Source organism: Tursiops truncatus, chromosome 16 (assembly GCF_011762595.2).
Source record: "Tursiops truncatus isolate mTurTru1 chromosome 16, mTurTru1.mat.Y, whole genome shotgun sequence".
Taxonomy (NCBI): domain Eukaryota; kingdom Metazoa; phylum Chordata; class Mammalia; order Artiodactyla; family Delphinidae; genus Tursiops; species Tursiops truncatus.
Window position 1 is genome coordinate 11,522,084 of NC_047049.1, and position 16,025 is coordinate 11,538,108.

A 16,025-nucleotide genomic window follows, 5' to 3' on the forward strand; every position below is an offset into this window, starting at 1 on the left:
ACCGTCTGCCGGCTCTTTACTCACCAGGTGGGTCTGTAATCAACTACAGGGATAACAGAAAACTGCCAGGAGTGGGCTCCAAAGCACAGGATGTAGGCACATCTTTCTCCCCCTAAAGATGCTGAGATCTGAAAGGCTTGCTTTCTCTTCCCAGCTATTGAACTGTAACTTGGGGGCTGATTAAGCCCACCGGGCGGTGTCTCTGGGGGGTTTGATTCTGGGGCTGGAGGGGGTGCCCACAGCAGCCTGGCATGGCTCTGGTGAATGAAATCTCCCCAGTGTTCTGAATGCCCCCATTCCTGAGTTCTTTCCTTCTTCCTTTCTCCCCTAGCCTGGTCCTCTCCTCTCTGGTCCTCTCTGCAGGCTTTCACCCAGCCCCTGAGCGGGGGAGGCCTCAGGTGTGTGTGTTGGGGGCGGCCGCTGTGCCAGTACATGCCGCCTGCACACCCAAGCGCAGGCACAGCCCATCACACGACCCCGCAGACTCAGAGCGCATCTCCCCAGGGCTGCTGTCGCCAATCCCGGGGGGCGGCACCTTCGCCCCACCTTCCATCCCACTTTGCCCTGGACCATCCCCCTCTCCCCACACTAAAAACTCAATGAACGAGGGCTTCCCTGGTGGCGCAGGGGTTGAGAGTCCGCCTGCCGATGCAGGGGACGCGGGTTCGTGCCCCGGTCCGGGAGGATCCCACGTGCCGCGGAGCGGCTGGGCCCGTGAGCCATGGCCGCGGAGCCTGCGCGTCCGGAGCCTGTGCTCCGCAACGGGAGAGGCCACAGCAGTGAGAGGCCCGCGTACCGCAAAACAACAACAACAACAACAAAACTCAATGAACGAGACATCAGGAGAGCGACAAGCAGAGCGCTGGCTTCTGGAGCAACTGCGGCGCGCTTTGCAGAAAGGATCCTCACTGCTGGGGAAGAAGTCCCGAGCTCTGCTCTGCCCTCTGCCCTTGGCCATTTCATGCCTCTATCTCCTCCTCTGTAACAGGAGGGAACAGCTCCAGAGATGCCCTACAGGCCCTTCACGATTTGACAATTGGGGGTTCGTCATTTTTGCTTCTGAGACTTGGGGAACTTGCTTCGAATCCTGGCAGCTGTCTCTTGGGGATCAATGATTCCAGGCTACTTCAAAGCAATCAAATATTAGCACAAGCCACTGAGGCCACGGGTGAACTGGCTTCAGGAAGAGACCTGACGGCTGGGGCAGTTTTGGTTTGAAGGGCCCCGTGCCTGGCACAGAATTGGTGCCCCGCATATATCTGTTAGGAAGCAAGATGAAACACAGTATGCCAGGGTGTGGCCTTAACCCTGCCGTGAGTCAGCAAAGCGCAGAGACGCTGGGTGGGCGTGCCATGGGGAGAAACAGAACCATTTCTGGGACCTCAGAAAGGCACCCGAGTTGCCACCTGTATGCACTCAGACGCACACTTTGTCATGGAGTTCAGCCAGGGAGGACCCACCCTCACGCGCAGTGGCCCGGCCTGGTGTTGGGCACATGCACGGGGAGGGTGTTAAAATGTGAAGCCAGGGTGGTCCTTGACCTCAAAGCACTTCTTCTCCAGTAAGACATAAATAAGGTCATATCCACACAGAAGAGTTCCTTTGCCTCTCTTGGCTACAGGTGATGTATAAAATGAGCTGGATGGATGGAACTCAATGGCTCTCAAACTTTTTTATCAGCAAATTTCTTTTCTCCTCCACCAAATGAAATGTTTCTATAGGCCCCATATTTAAAACCAATATAAGTAATATAATGGGTAGCAACGGTTTCCATCTATTGAGGCCAACACATCCTTTCATTCAATATTCCTTCTGGCTCTGTGAGGTGGATACTATTATGATGTTCATTTCACAGATGAGGAAACTGAGGTTCAGCAAGGTTAAGACATTTGCCCAAGGTCACCCAGCCAACAAGCGGCAGAGAGGGGATTTACACCAGGTTGGGTGGGTCTAGAGTAAGTACGGTTGGAGGTGGTGGGGTGTCTGGGCCACCTGTGCTGCCGTCACCCACCCCCATCTCCCAGGAGTCCCCTGAGGTGTGACCCTAGCCGTGGGCTGACCTGGCACCTGCCTCCAGCAGAGGCAGATAGAACTTATATAGGAGATTTTGCAGCTCAGGGCAGTGAGCCACTGGGCTCAGAGAGGGGGGGGGATCATTGCTGGGGGGCAGGGGTCATCTGGGAAACCTTCCCAGAGGATGGGGTCAGAGGCAAAGCAGAACATGGCCTCAGACCACCCACCCCTTCTGGGCCCTCCCATCAGCCAGCGGGGCTCCCTGTCAGCCACACTCCTAAGCAGATGGGAGGGGCTTCCAGGGTCTGGGGGCAGCCCAGCTGTGCATGAAGTTGCAGCACTCTCACTCCTTGGGGCTGGCTGGCAGGAGGGCTCTGGGGAAGCTGCCCACACTCAAAGTCCTGAGGGGAGTCAATAACGTGTTTGGTTTAATGACCACGGGTTTAAACTCAGTCTTTGGCTCGACATGAAGAGACTAAGTGATTCCAACCAAACCTTCTCTCAAGTGACTCCGAGAAGTGACACCTTTGCCAATAAGAAGGGAATAAGAAGCTGTTGGCCGGTTTAAGTTGGGGCCTGACACTCAAACCTGCCAGGAGGGTGGGCAGAGCCGCTGCTCAAATGGACATTTGCTATTTGCATCAGTGGAATCTGAGGGTATTGGTCCTTCTCCTCCAGTTCAGAGAAGTCGATTTCAAAGGCAGACCCACAGAGAAGGCTCTCCCCAGTCCACAGGTAAGGTCTGATGCGTCACGTAAGAAAAAGGGCCCTCAGACACTGAGAAGGCTCTGGGGTCCCGGTAACCACAGTCCATCCTCTGTGGCTTGAAGGCAGAAGAATTCCACAGTTTCAGATCTCTTTCCAGGAAACTAATCCCTTCTGGTCCCAGGAGGCCTGTGAGGCCAGCTGGGGAAGGGAGAGGGGTGTATCCTACAGGCCAGGTGGGCTCTGGCCCGGAATGTCACCCTCGCTGCACTGAAGCCTCCGAAACGCCAGGAGAGCTACGGTGGGCAGCGCTGTGGCTCTTTCTAGCAGGGACTGTCCCTCTGGGATGAAGCTGAGGGTCAGCATGGGGAGGAAGGATTGGGGGTCATTCTCCTCCATGTCAAAGATGTTCCCCTAATTTCTAACCAAACAGAAAGGACCTCAAGGCCCTCAGATATTTGCAGGACTGAAAGCAGCCCGGAGAAGGGGTGTTGGTGGAGATGGCTGGTAAAATTCCTCCTGGGGCCTGGGAACCCCTCAGGCCAGCCGTGGTTTGAAGTGACAATTTCTTTGGTCGCCAGGTGGTCTCTTCAAGTAGCTCCCGCCTGCAGGCCCAGACTTTAACACAAGAGTGTGAATTTAGGCACCGAGTTTCCTTTGAAATGTGTGCTGGTGTTGCTTCGGAGGAGGCCCCACTGAGAACACTTGGCCTCCTGATGGTCCAGGGCAGCTGAAGCCAATGGCTGGTCAACCTCCATGTGACCAGTGTGCCTGGCCCCGCCAAGAGGTCCACTCTGCTGGCAGTCAGGATGAGCCCCAACTGCCCTTAAGGAGGGTGCTACGGCCAACTCCAGGAGAGCTTAAAACAGCAAGACGTGCCTCTGGGACACGGCTATGTACGCCCTGGGCCGCTAACCACAGAGCTCTCTCCCCTCCAGGCTGATGAGATGGGACTTGGTTCCCTGAGGAACTGCAGGCTCAGGGCCACCTGTCCTGCCCCTGAAATCACACATGGAGCAAGGGAATAAACCTCCCCCTCCTCATTGGCTAAGACTCCTCCCCATTTCTTCTCCCTTGAGGCTGGCAGTGGGAACAGACGTGGCATTAAAGCTCGGGTGTGCTTTATCCACTCTCTGTGGGTCTGTGCCTCTGGATAAAAGCCCCTGTCACCAGAGGGAAAAGAACGGGCTCCAACCCTCCCTGTGGAGCATGAAATTGACCTTGAATCTGGTACCAGAAGAACTTGGGGCTGCACTTGGATGGGGCCAGGTGGCCAGCAGGCCCAGATGGTAGGACAGACTCAGCACACTTGCCCCTTTGTACCTCCAGCCCCTCTATGGCCCAGACTCACTCTCTGCTGTTGCTGATGCGTGTGCCACAGGTTCTAGGCGTCCTGCTACGTGTTAGCCAGAAGGCACATTTTCGGCAGCGAGAGGTGAAGGCTGCGTGGGTGTTTCTCTGGGCACCAGAGCACATTGAGAAGAGCCCTTTGTGTTGCTCTGAATGTGAATGGGGCAGGCCAGTGAACTGGGTGCAGGGGCCCAATGGGCTTTGCACCTTCACTCCTCCCTAAGTCCTCTCCTCCCTTTTGTCCCCACTCCCCTGTTAAGTTCTCAGTGCCCTCATGCTGCCTCACTGCCTATGACCCTAAACTTCAACAAGTGGCCTAGGCCAGACCTCTCATCCTCTGCTCCATCAACACGGAAACCTCTGCAATATTCAGGCGTGGACGGTACTGATGGCCAGTAATGATTCAGTGCACTGGGGTTCTAAAGAGGAGAGACTTGGCTGGAGGATTGTGGGTGGGAGGGCGTCTGCTGAGTTAGAAGAGCTAGGACTTGTCCTGAAGCTGCATCTGCATGGCAATGGATTAGGAGGGAGCATGTGCTGGGTCTGGGGTGACATACCGGCTAACAGAGATTACCGGGGTGCTTCAGGGACCAAGGCTGGGGAGCAAGGGACGGTGGTGGGGAAGGCATGGGCCTGGTCCGGGCACGAAGCCTCCCGTGGGTGCTTCACTCAGCACTCTGCCTGCCCCAGAGAACTCCAGCGAGAGGGACGGAGCCCCAGAGGCAGGCCAACAGCCCAAGCCCAGCTCGGCCTCCACAGGTCATCCAGCCTGGGCCGGGCCAGCTGTTGGTCCACCAGGTGGCACTATGGAGCCCCTTGCTGCAGACACCCCCCAGAGGACCAGCCTCCCTGGCCTCTAGAGTCGGGAGCGACTGATTACCAAGTGCTGCATCTCAGACCTGAGGAGGGCGGCCTTTGCAATAAGAATTTCGGGTTCGGGGGGAAATGAGAGAGCAGGTTGGGAGGGAGCCTTCCCTGGGGAGGGAAGACTGGAACTGGACCTTGAGGGAGAGGTGGGATGTACACCAGGGGAGGGGGGCCATGCGGGCAAAGGGTGCTGCCCCGAGTGCGGAGGACTCATCCAGATACGGTTAAGTAAGCGGGGCGGCTGACAGGATCAGGTCTTGCCAGGCTGGTTCTCACCGGCTGCTGAGTCACCAGCCCGATGGCATCATGAGGGTGAGGGCGGCTGCTCTGCTCTCCCTGGCACCACTGCTCCGAGGGGACCAGGAAGATGAAGGGACCTCATTTCCTGCATCGGAGAGAAACTCCACGTGTCTGAGGACCTTATTCCCGAAGCATCTCCTGGCTCCCAAGTCCCTTGTTTCAAGGTGTCAGAGTGGAAATGGGATCCACTGTATGTGGCCAGCGCCCCTGGCAGCGCCCACGGATCGAGGCACGGTTGGGCCACGTGACAACCCTCCACACCTCCTCAGTAGCCAAGACTCCTGAAGCAAGCACCTCTGCTGTCGCCCTTGGAGCCTCCTGGAAACACACGCCCTACATTTGCTCAGAGGTTCAGGACCGAGAGGAAGCAGGAGGAAAACACAGAGGGCTCTTCTGGGAACACCCCCGGGGCCTCACTGATCCAACCCACTCCTGGCACCGATGGGCAACCAAGAGAACGGACCCCTACGAGTCACAGTGCTGGCCAGGGTCAAGCCGGACCGACACCGGAGGGGCTCTGTAGCGGGCAGAGTTCGGGGAGTGGATCCAAGCTGCATGGGCTCTAACCAGCTGTCCTAAGCCAGCTCTACGGAAAGGACACAGCCTTGGCCTCCCTGGCCCCACTCGAAACCAGCTTTTCCCCCACTTCACAGACGGGGACAGGCACACACGGCAATCTTAGCCCTGCTATGTCACCCACCCAACCCCTCTCCATCCCACTGCCCTGGTTTCAAGAATTCTCTTCTATCGCCTGGACTAGCCAGTACGCCCCTCACGAATCTCTGCAACCACTTGCTCTTATGTTGACACAATGGCCTCCAAGGGAGTTTTCCGAGAGCACACAGCGGAAGTGATCTCCACGGCCAGAGGACCAAAATCCAGTGCCTTCTCGACCTGCTTCCCCATCATGCCCTCTGCTCGCCAGGGCTCTCACCCCATACTTGTGATTTCCTGGGCGAGCTCCGGCTTTCCAGCTGCTGAGCCTTTGCTACTGGAAGGAGCCCTTTTGGCCCCCTCACAGCACGCTGTCCGAACCCTACCCCCTCTTCAGGACCTGTTTCCAATACAACCTCATCCAAGATGAATCTTTGAGCAGGCAGGGCCTTCCACCCAATCCCACCTCCCAGTGACAACTGTGGTCACCATTGCTACTTCTTGAGCACCTAATATATGTTAAGTCCTAGGAGCTTTACGTGGGGTTATCTTTTTTAATCCTCTCAAAGTAGGTTTTATTATCTCCATCTTATAGATGCAGAAATAGGCCCCGAGAAGTTAAGTAACTTGCCCAAGATCACACAGTGGGAGCATAGACAGGATTCAAACCCAGGCAATCTGGTCAGAGAGCCTTATCCCTAAGCACCATCAGGTCCTCCAAGGACGCCACAGTCTTTCTCGAATAGTGAAGAGGAGGTGACTTTTGGCCTTTGGAGGCTGGATAACGAGGTGAAGTGGACTCTGCATGTTTCGGCAAGTGCTATTTGTATAGCGCTACCACACGTATCTCACACACACACACACACACACACACACACACACACACACACAGGCTAGTGGCCAGCTTATGCTTCGCTTCAACATATGAAAACATCCCTCCGAGGAGCTCCGCACTCATTAGCAGCAGTTCCATCAGTGAACAAAAGGTCAGCCCAGGAGACTGTCCGCTCTATCTCCAGACGCAAGCACTTAGGACTTAATGATGTGTATATTTTCATACGTGGGCAGCTGACATTCCCCATGTAAACTATTTGCAATTTCTCAGTGTGGACAGACTAGACCTTCAGGAAAAGCTGAGCAGGAGAGAGGCAAGACACTCTGGAAACAGGGCTTCCGGGGGGTCTCCTTCCTTCCAAACAAGGGGCTTACTGGGGGTTTGCCTGTCCCACCCATACCAGGGTGGAGGCAGCTGTTTCTTGGGGGGCCACCCCGTTTCTCCTCCAGGACAGGAACCGGGAGGGGCACTCCCACAGCTGTACCCTGGCCACCCTTTGACCCTTGGTGAGGGGATCTGTGTCAGCTGCAGGAACTCTGCACACGGGGCTGCCAAGGCCTGGCTGGGGGCAGGGGTGGGAATCAGCCTCCAGCAGGATCCAGGGCCAGAGGCATCGTGGGACCCTGGGAGAGGGGCTGGCTGATAGTCACTGGCCCCTCCATGTGAGTTTTCCTACAAATTCATACTTCTGTTGCTCCCCGGAACGATGCCATAGGTGGGGCTTGTTCCAAGGTCACAAATGTCGACGCTGAGCCTTAGAGAGCTCTTTGAGGGGCAGGAATGTTGTTCATTCCTGTCTCATCAGAACTAAGTACAGCGCTTGGTGAGCAGCTAGTACTCCGTACATGTCCCTAGACACAATAATTAGTAAACAGAGGACCTGAGATTCAAATCCAGGCCTGCCCAGCTCCAAAATCTGTAATCTCTCCACTCTGCTTGGCTGATATGAACTTACAATGTGCCCTGCATGTAGTAGGTGCTCAATGTATTTGTTGAACCAATGTGTGTGCACATGCCTGTTCATAGCAGAAGAACCTTCATGAGGTCATCTGGTCTACCCCCTGCCTTTGGGACATCAGGGCCAATCAGTTCTTTGGGATTTTCTTAGTTACAACTAGTTGGAGTGCTTGTCTGGGGCAGAAACTGTGGGCTGGAGGCTTGGGGGTGGCTGGGGGAGGACCTGGAGCTGCCTTGAGTAAAGCGTCCTGGCGCCAGGGGTTCCTGAGCCCACGTACAGCCGTGTCTCTCTCACGGTTTCATTTAATCGTATCCCCCACCCCTCCAATACATTCCTCCTTTGTTTGAGCAACTGGGAGTTAAGTATCTGCCACTTGATGCCAAGAATCCAGACAAATGCACCATCTGTAAACTCAGGAGCTGGGCCAGGTGGCGAGGAGGACCCTCTAGAGGCATCCCCTCCACTCGCTTTTCTCTCCCCCGGCTCAAGTTGGCCGGTTCCGAGTTCCGTAAACTAACTCAGCCCAGCCCGCCAGACTCTAGGAACAGGAACTGGGTGAAGAAAGCAGGACAGGCAGGAGGTGGGCAAAGGAGGGTGCTCATTCCAACCCCAAATCCTGGCTTGAAATGAAACCTGCTTGTACAATCACAACTGGCAGACAAAGGAGAGCATTTACTGGACGGCAGCTTTGGACAGCATTTCCTCACTCCAGGGTTGACTTAAGGTCTGGCTGACAGGAAGAAAAAGAGCCATTCTTCCACCTTTTAATCAAAACCTTCAGTGCCGTGTGGCAAAGCCACGGCCACGCAGCCTGGGTCCATCTGGAGCAGCTCGTCTTCCACATCAACCAGGCAGCAGGCACAGTCCACAGGCCCCAGGCGAGAACAGAAACAGAGGAAAAAGCAGGGTTTTGTTATCTTGGTCACTGGGGAAAAGTCAATCAGCCAAGCTAAGCGCTCGCGAGCAAAGGGGCTCCGGCTCCTGCTACGCTGGGCCCATGTCTGGGTCCTGCAGCTCTCGGCCCGAACGCCAACGCCTCCCTGAGCGTCCACGTGGTCAGCAAGGCTGCTGGACTGCACGGCCTGAGCACAGTGCCACATGCAGACCCCTTGGGCAGAGACGCACGCTGGACAGGCAGCTGGTTGCTGGAGGTCCTTGGGGTAGAAGCTGGGAAAACGACAAGTCTCATGGCACCTGTCTCAAGCTCTAAGGAAATGCGGTGCTCACCGGCAGGGTACCCAATCAGAAGCAACTCACCCTGAAGCAGAGGAAGCTGAAGCTTTGGGGCCCTTTACTTGCCGTCCTAGGAGCTACAGAGTTTTCTAGGTGAGAGAGGAAGCATTTCCGCACAAGCACTTCCAGTAAATTGAGATCTCAGGTGAAAAAGACCGAATCTCCAAGGCTCCAGGCATTGGTTGTGGTTTCTTTTCTCATTCTCAGGAAATACTTCTGTACCTAATGTTCTGTTCGTTCTTCTTAAACAGCATACTTCCCGTGCTACTTACGCTTCAACCCCTACAAAACCTGGACCTTCCCTTGTCTCTGACAGACAGCACTCGGTCTTGAGGGGCCTTCTCTAGGGGGACATCCGGGGTCCGCCTCCCGCCCGACTGCCACCCTGCACCTTTATCGTTTTGTGATGAACAGCCAGAGACCCAGAGTCCAAGGGACTCCCGGGGCTCCCTGGGGCTTCTCATGGTAGGAGAAGGTGAGGAAGGCCATTGCCCTGACACTGTGCTGGGAAGCAGCCTGGTGTCCTACGTAAGGCCCACGGTTCCATTATGACGCAGACACACACGGCCACCCTGGTGATCTCCTTAAGTCTTTGGGCAACGATCTCTTACACCAATTCGGGGGTGACCCTGGGGATAGCGGGTTACTCTGCCGGGCCTGGAAGACACCGCAGAGCACAGAGCTGCCTTTGTGAGCGGACCCAGAGGTGGTCCCACTGCTGTGACCAGTCGGAGAGCAAGGAGCTGCTTCTCCCGCTGGGGCCCGAGCTGATCCAGTCTGTCAGCTACAACAGGGTCCCTGAGTGTCCACTCTATGCCCAGGTCATGAGCTCCACCCCAGTGACCTCATAAACAGACTCTCTTGGCCAATGGCAGGAGTTCAAGGCTGGTGGGGACTGAGGGTGGCCGAGTGTGGAGCGGCCTTTCAGCCCCTAGAAGGGCGAGCTCAGACAGGTGGCCTCATGGCTGAGGTGAGGTCTGATCAAGGCTCAGAGGACGAAGGGCGTTTGGCTAGGCCATGAGGAGGACCCTCCAGGTATCTGTACCCTGGCAAGTATTCTGAGAAGACCAGGGCTCTGAAAGAATCAACTTTATCCTATGGCAAATCGACACTTGTCTGGACAAATTTAAGATGGCAGAGAGCAGGTTCACAGAGACCATCAACTGCGTGAGGGGCCACAGGGCCAGGCAGTCTTCTGAGCAAGCCTGCTCTACAGGGGGTTCCAGCCCTTTCCAAGGGTGCCCCTGCTGACTGGGCCACCCCGGGTCACAAGGTATCACATTCCCTGGGTCAGCAAAGTGGAGAAGCACAGCCCTTGAGACATAGCCACGACCCTCCAAGAAGGGAAAAGCAGATAGGGACTGAAAGGGTCTTGTCCCTTACTTCCTCTGTTCAAGTGGCTTCTCAGAAATCAGGACGAAGGATTTTTAGGGGTCAGGAAGTGAGAGAGAACATTTTTAAACACTAGCAGAATTTAGCCAGAGGCCCTGAGAGCTGGGCAACTTGAATGAGAAAGAAAGGAAAACATACAAGTGGCCCTGACCCAGACCATGACTCTTTACGTCAAAAGCAAAAAAGGATAATTAACAAAACAAAATCTGCCTGGACGTGGAGTGAGAGGCCAGCCGGGCTCTGTCAACTTGATAATCTCCGGTCAAGACCTGTGGGCCCAGAGTGTGCGATGGGAGAAGACTCGCTGTTTACACAGGCGGTCCTGGCTCTCAGGACCCAGAGAGGCAGGGTTTTTCCTGGCAAGCGGTTTGAATTCGGCCAACTCTGCTCTGGGTCAGGGCGGCCACGTGCAGGTAATTCACGGGTAGAACTTGGGTCCTAAGGGGCTGAGGTGCAGAACGCTCACGGCCGGGAGTGTCCCTCGTTCCTCGTGCATGAGAGGTGAGAGCACAGCAAGCTGACTCCCCACCTTCCAGAACACCCTCCCGGTCCACAGCCTCCAGACCGGCTTCAATTTGAAGCCGTGCTGGAAATACCTTGGCACGGGAAGATTTTTCTCCAGTCAAGATTTCATTCCACGCGGCTTGGGAATGAAGGAGGGGCAGAAATCTCCTAAGATCCAGGGAATTCGACTGAAACCCCCATGATGTCATTTCTCTGCCCAAGGCCCACGGTCAGGGAGGGCCTGTCAGGCCACACGGATTCAGCCGAGCACAGGCACCACAGAGACCTACCCAGGGCTGCCTACCCAGGGCAAGGCTGAGGGGAGGCTGTCCTCAGGAAGCCTGTGGCTGGTTTCTCTATCTCCAGACACTCTAAAAAGAGGAATCCTGGTCAGGAAACACTACACACACACACACACAGGAATGGGGGTCAGAGGTAGCGCCGGCTCCACTGGCATCGAAGGAACATCCAACTTTCCGACCTGGAAGGTCACAAGAAAGGAAGAGGGACCCCAATGGGCATGCTCCGGCCTGCTCTGGGGAGCCCCAGCTGGCAGAGCAGCCTCAAGGATGTCAAGAGGGGCCCAAAGACATCAGTCAAAGAGGATGTGTTTTCCAGGAAAGGTTGGGGGAGAGAAATAAATGTATCTATTTGAAGGACAATTACACAGTCTTTAAAAATGTTGTGCAGGGAGATTGTGACATGAGGAAAAGCTAATGACACGGCGCGAAGGTTTGGAGCCAGAAGGTGGACCCGGCACAGGAGGGACCAGCCAGTGTGCACATCCTCCAACCCACCTGCCCTCCCGGACTTGCTGCTTCGTACAGCAGCTGGGAAGGTGATTCGGGGGATTTTGTCTTTGGTTAACCTCTGAGAAGAAGACACAGTGGAAAAGAAAGATCCCAGGTTCTAGAATCGGACAGACCGAGGTTATATCTCATCATCACCTTTCTTCTGTTGTTGTTCTTTCTCTTTTATTGTGGTAAAATAGACGTAACAGAAAAATGGCCATTTTAACCACTTGTAAGCGGACGATTCCACAGCATTAATTACATTCATAATGTCCACTATCACCACCATCTTTTCCCACATTTTTTCCATCATCCCAAACAGAAACTCTATACCCATTAAGCAATAACTCCCCATCCCTCCCTCCAACAAGTCCCTGGTAAGCTCTAATTTACTTTCTGTCTCACTGAATTTGCCTATTCTAGACATTTCAGAAAAGTGGAATCACACAATACGTGGCCTTTTATGTCTGGCTTCTTTCACTTAGCATAATGTTTTCAAGATTCGTTCGTGCCGTAGCATGTGTCAAGACTTATTCCTATTTATGGCTGAATAATATTCCACTGTGTCGTGACACCACATTCTGCTTATCCTTTCATCCGTCAATGGACACTTGAGTTGTTTCTACTTTTCGGCTATTGTGAATAATGCTGCTATGGATGTTTGCATACAAGTATCTGTGTCAGTCCCTGTTTTCAATTCTCCCAGCTTTCACTCTTAACAGCTGAAGGCCTTTACCCAAGGTAGAACAGGGACAAACGTGTCTACTACAAATGAATGTCATGAAGACAGGATGCGATAAAGATGTAAAGCACACAGCATACTGTAGGTGCTAAAATAATGTCACTTTGCCCCACCTCCCCCTTTAACACCCACCCTTAGTAAAGGAGTGTGAGAGGGTTAGATTCAGTGATGCCCCTCAAGGGCATCTCCATTTAAAAAGCGTGGATACTTAAATGGTAGAACTTTCGGCACCAGCAGCCTTCTCTGCTTTGCTGGCACACTACCAATGTCTCAGCATCTAGACAAATACTGACGCAAAGAATAAGAGCCTCGGGGGAATTCAGGCCCAGCTGCAGGCCAACCAGGGTGGGAGGTGGTAAATGAAGTCAGGAAGCATTCCTTTCCGTGCCTTTGCGCCATACTTGCAGCACAGGGGTGTGGAAAGCCCAGTGAGGAACGTTCCATTCTCCTCCTCCAGCTGTATGACCCTTCAGGGGTCCAGCTCCTCTTTGAGCCTCAGTTCCCTCATCTAGGAAATGAGGAGTTTGGCTTAGCCCAGTAGTTTTAAAACTGGGTTCCAAGGAGCCACAAGTGTTCTTCTCAAAGCCAGGGCCCAGGACGGGGAAGGGAGCAAAGGGGGCCCTGCCCTAAGCTAGTCGACCACAGCAGACCTGCGTGTCTTTGCATCTGGAAATCTACAGCTAAAACTGCATGCAAAGCCTTGGACCGGGTGGCCCCTGAGATCCCCTGGGTGCTGTAGCCTACTCTAGGTGGTGTCCTCTTTCCCCTTGGGATGAACTAGAGGAACAGTCCCTGAGGATGGGCTATGGAGTCATCTCCCAACGTACCAGGATTGCTGGCTCAAGCAGCAGGGGCACTCCATGGGGAGCCATGTAGTGCTGGGTGCTGGGGGCAAAACTTGAAGTGACCCAGGAGCCCTGCTGCTCTCCAAACGGCACTGGTTTGCCAGTCTCCAAAGGACTGGTCATTAACAGTCCTTCAATCAAGAAGAGATGTGAGTGGAGCTCAAGGCAGGGAGCCGGGTTAGGTTATCTTAGGAGAGCAGGATGGGGAAGGGTCAAGAGCACAGACCCCGAAGTCTCAGCTTCCTCCATCCCAGCTGTGTGACCTTGAGCAAGTTACTTAACCTCTCTGTGTCTTCACCTCCTTATCTTGAAAATGGAGATAATAATCTATGGGGTAGATATGAGGATTAAGTGAGTTATTCAAAGCCCTGAGAACAGTGTTTGGCACACAGTAAGAGCTATTCCCAGGAAGTTCCTTTCTTAAGTTTTCTTTTCAACCCTCTTCCAGCCTTGAGACGTCTTGCAGTGCTGTGGCAGGAAGTGGGAAAACCTGGGGTCCATGCCCCACAGGTCCTTCCAGCTGGACCCTTCCAGCCAGACCCTGCCCAGGAGGGGTTCAAGCAAAGGTGGATTCTGAGCTCACCAGATTCACTGACAACAGGATGGAGATGCCGTTTGGGCTGCAGGGAGGCAGACAAGAGCCAGGTGATCTTAGCAGAGATGAACAGCTGGCTCTGGGGCCAGAAGCAGGGAGCTCAAACCCCTGGAGGGCAGGCCAGGCACGTGGAAGGGAGGCATTACCCGGGCCACCCGTATTCCATGGCCTTGGGTCCCTGGAGACCAAGTGTTGGTTAGATGGTTAGATGGATGCTAAGCTAGCTCCTCAGGGCCCCAGATCCCAGGAAGGGAGATCCAGGAGCGAGCCTCAGTCCTAGGGCCCTTTGCTTTAGGTCATGCTGTCTCTTCCAACAACAAGCCAGCATTTCTAAAATGCATCATAGCTGGGAAGTAAACAGCCCAGCATTTTCTAAAGATGATGAAGTGGTCTTAGCCTCGAGGTACAGGGACACAATTAAATAATACTGAATCACTCAGTGAAAAAACTATTCCCTTTTCAATTTTCTTTCAAGTCCCCCATCATCAAGAAGAAAGTCTCAGTGTGATGCTACCTACCATCTTGCTAACCTGTCTCTAATACTCACTACTTGCCCTTCAGAAACAAAGAGAAAGGAGGCTCCGAGCATTAGGTAAGCAAAAGAGTACCCAGCTAGGATAACTTTTCCAGTTATCTTTATGTACAGCAAATCAATACTGGCTTTCCAGGTAATTCCTGATAACAAAGTTTCCTTTTGAAACTCATTTATTTCAAGTTAAAAGATGAGTTGATTTAAAGAAAAATGAGCCCATTTGAGCACCACTGTTATCATCCCCATACTCAGATGGGGAAACTGAGGCTCCAAACATGCCCCACTGGAAAGTGGCAGAACTGGGTTCCATGTGCCCCTGAAGACAAAGATTGAAGCCTCTGACTGCCCCAGAGGCCGAGGAGCTGTCCCCTTTCGAGAAACCAGCTGTTTGGTTTAGCTCAGACCCTATGCTACTGCCTGGGTGGGGTAGGGGGAGGTGCCAGTGAAGTGAGGCTGTGACCGGGGGCCAGAGAAAGAGGAACTTGGAATAATTATTATTTCCTTTCATTCAAGCTCCTTACTTTTTGAAAAGTAGATGTTTCCCGGAGAGCCAAACAAGCACTAGGAATAGATTTCTTTTGTGCAGAAACTCAGGTTGATGGGTAGTTTCCCCCTTAACAAGAACAAACTTCCCTGCCCTAGCCTACCATTGTTTTCAGAAACAAAGAGGCCCGCATCTCTGGAGGGCCCAGAGAACGCCATCCTGCCAGTGGACCTCCGGCAAGAAATGCCCTCCAAGAGCTGCCTGCTCTGGGGCATTCCCAGGATCCCACAGAGGATGCCAGGCGGGTTCTCGTCAGAAGCCTGTCCCAACCCACCCGCCCACCTCATTGTCGGAAGAAGCCCACGCAGGCCCTTTCAACAGGACCCTCTGCCAGGTCTGAGCTTCCGCCTGGCATCCACTGACACTTCCTAGCAAAACCACATTGAAACTGGGTGCCACCTGCCAGGCCTTAGTGATTGGAGTGGAGACCTGGCAGAGCTGCTGACGGGCACAATGAACAGAGCAAGATGTCCTACAGCACACTGCCGAAGCAGGACACTAAGAAGCTCCTTTAAAGCCCCGCCTCCGCTATTCTAAGCCAGCCTCTTCCCTTCCCAAACCTCAGGTGCCTGATCTGTAAAACAGACGCACTAATACCCATCTTGGGGAGTTGCTAGGAAGATCCAAGAGCAGGTCGTTGCAGTGCTAGACCCGGACAACAGCCTAAAGAATGTGGTCATGTCAACCAGGAGAAGGCGTGGAATATTGGTGGAGGACCAGACCTGGCCCTGCCCTTTACAACAGGCGATGGGGCTTTGGTTTTGCAGAGGAAGAGAGATTTATGGGCCTAACGTGTCTAACAGGCCTATTTATGGGCCTAACAAAAATGAGTCCGAATGTCATCAAAATGAAAAATCTTTGTGTTTCAAAGGACACCATCAAGAAAGTAAAGAGACAACCCACAGACTGAGAGAAAGTATCTGCAAATCACATATCTGATAAAGGACTTGTACCTAGAACATAAAAAGAACGCTTAGGGGCTTCCCTGGTGGTGCAGTGGATAAGAATCTGCCTGCCAATGCAGGGGACATGGGTTCGATCCCTGGTCCGGGAAGATCCCACATGACTCAGAGCAACTAAGCCTGTGAGCCACAACGACTGAGCCTGCACTCTAGAGCCCGCGAGCCACAACTACGGAAGCCCCTGCACCTAGAGCCCGTGCTCT

General features: G+C 53.9%; 1 protein-coding gene and 1 long non-coding RNA gene across 7 annotated transcripts in view; both read right to left on the reverse strand.

Moving 5' to 3' along the window:
- GRK5 (G protein-coupled receptor kinase 5) overlaps positions 1–16,025 on the reverse strand; it is a 224,904-nt gene that overhangs the window by 31,700 nt on the left and 177,179 nt on the right. The window lies entirely within an intron of this gene.
- Positions 1,844–15,104, reverse strand: LOC141276782 (uncharacterized). The gene is made up of 2 exons (XR_012326878.1): positions 8,940–15,104; positions 1,844–8,517 (listed from the first exon to the last, which is right to left on the reverse strand). It is a non-coding gene; the product is annotated as an uncharacterized lncRNA (long non-coding RNA).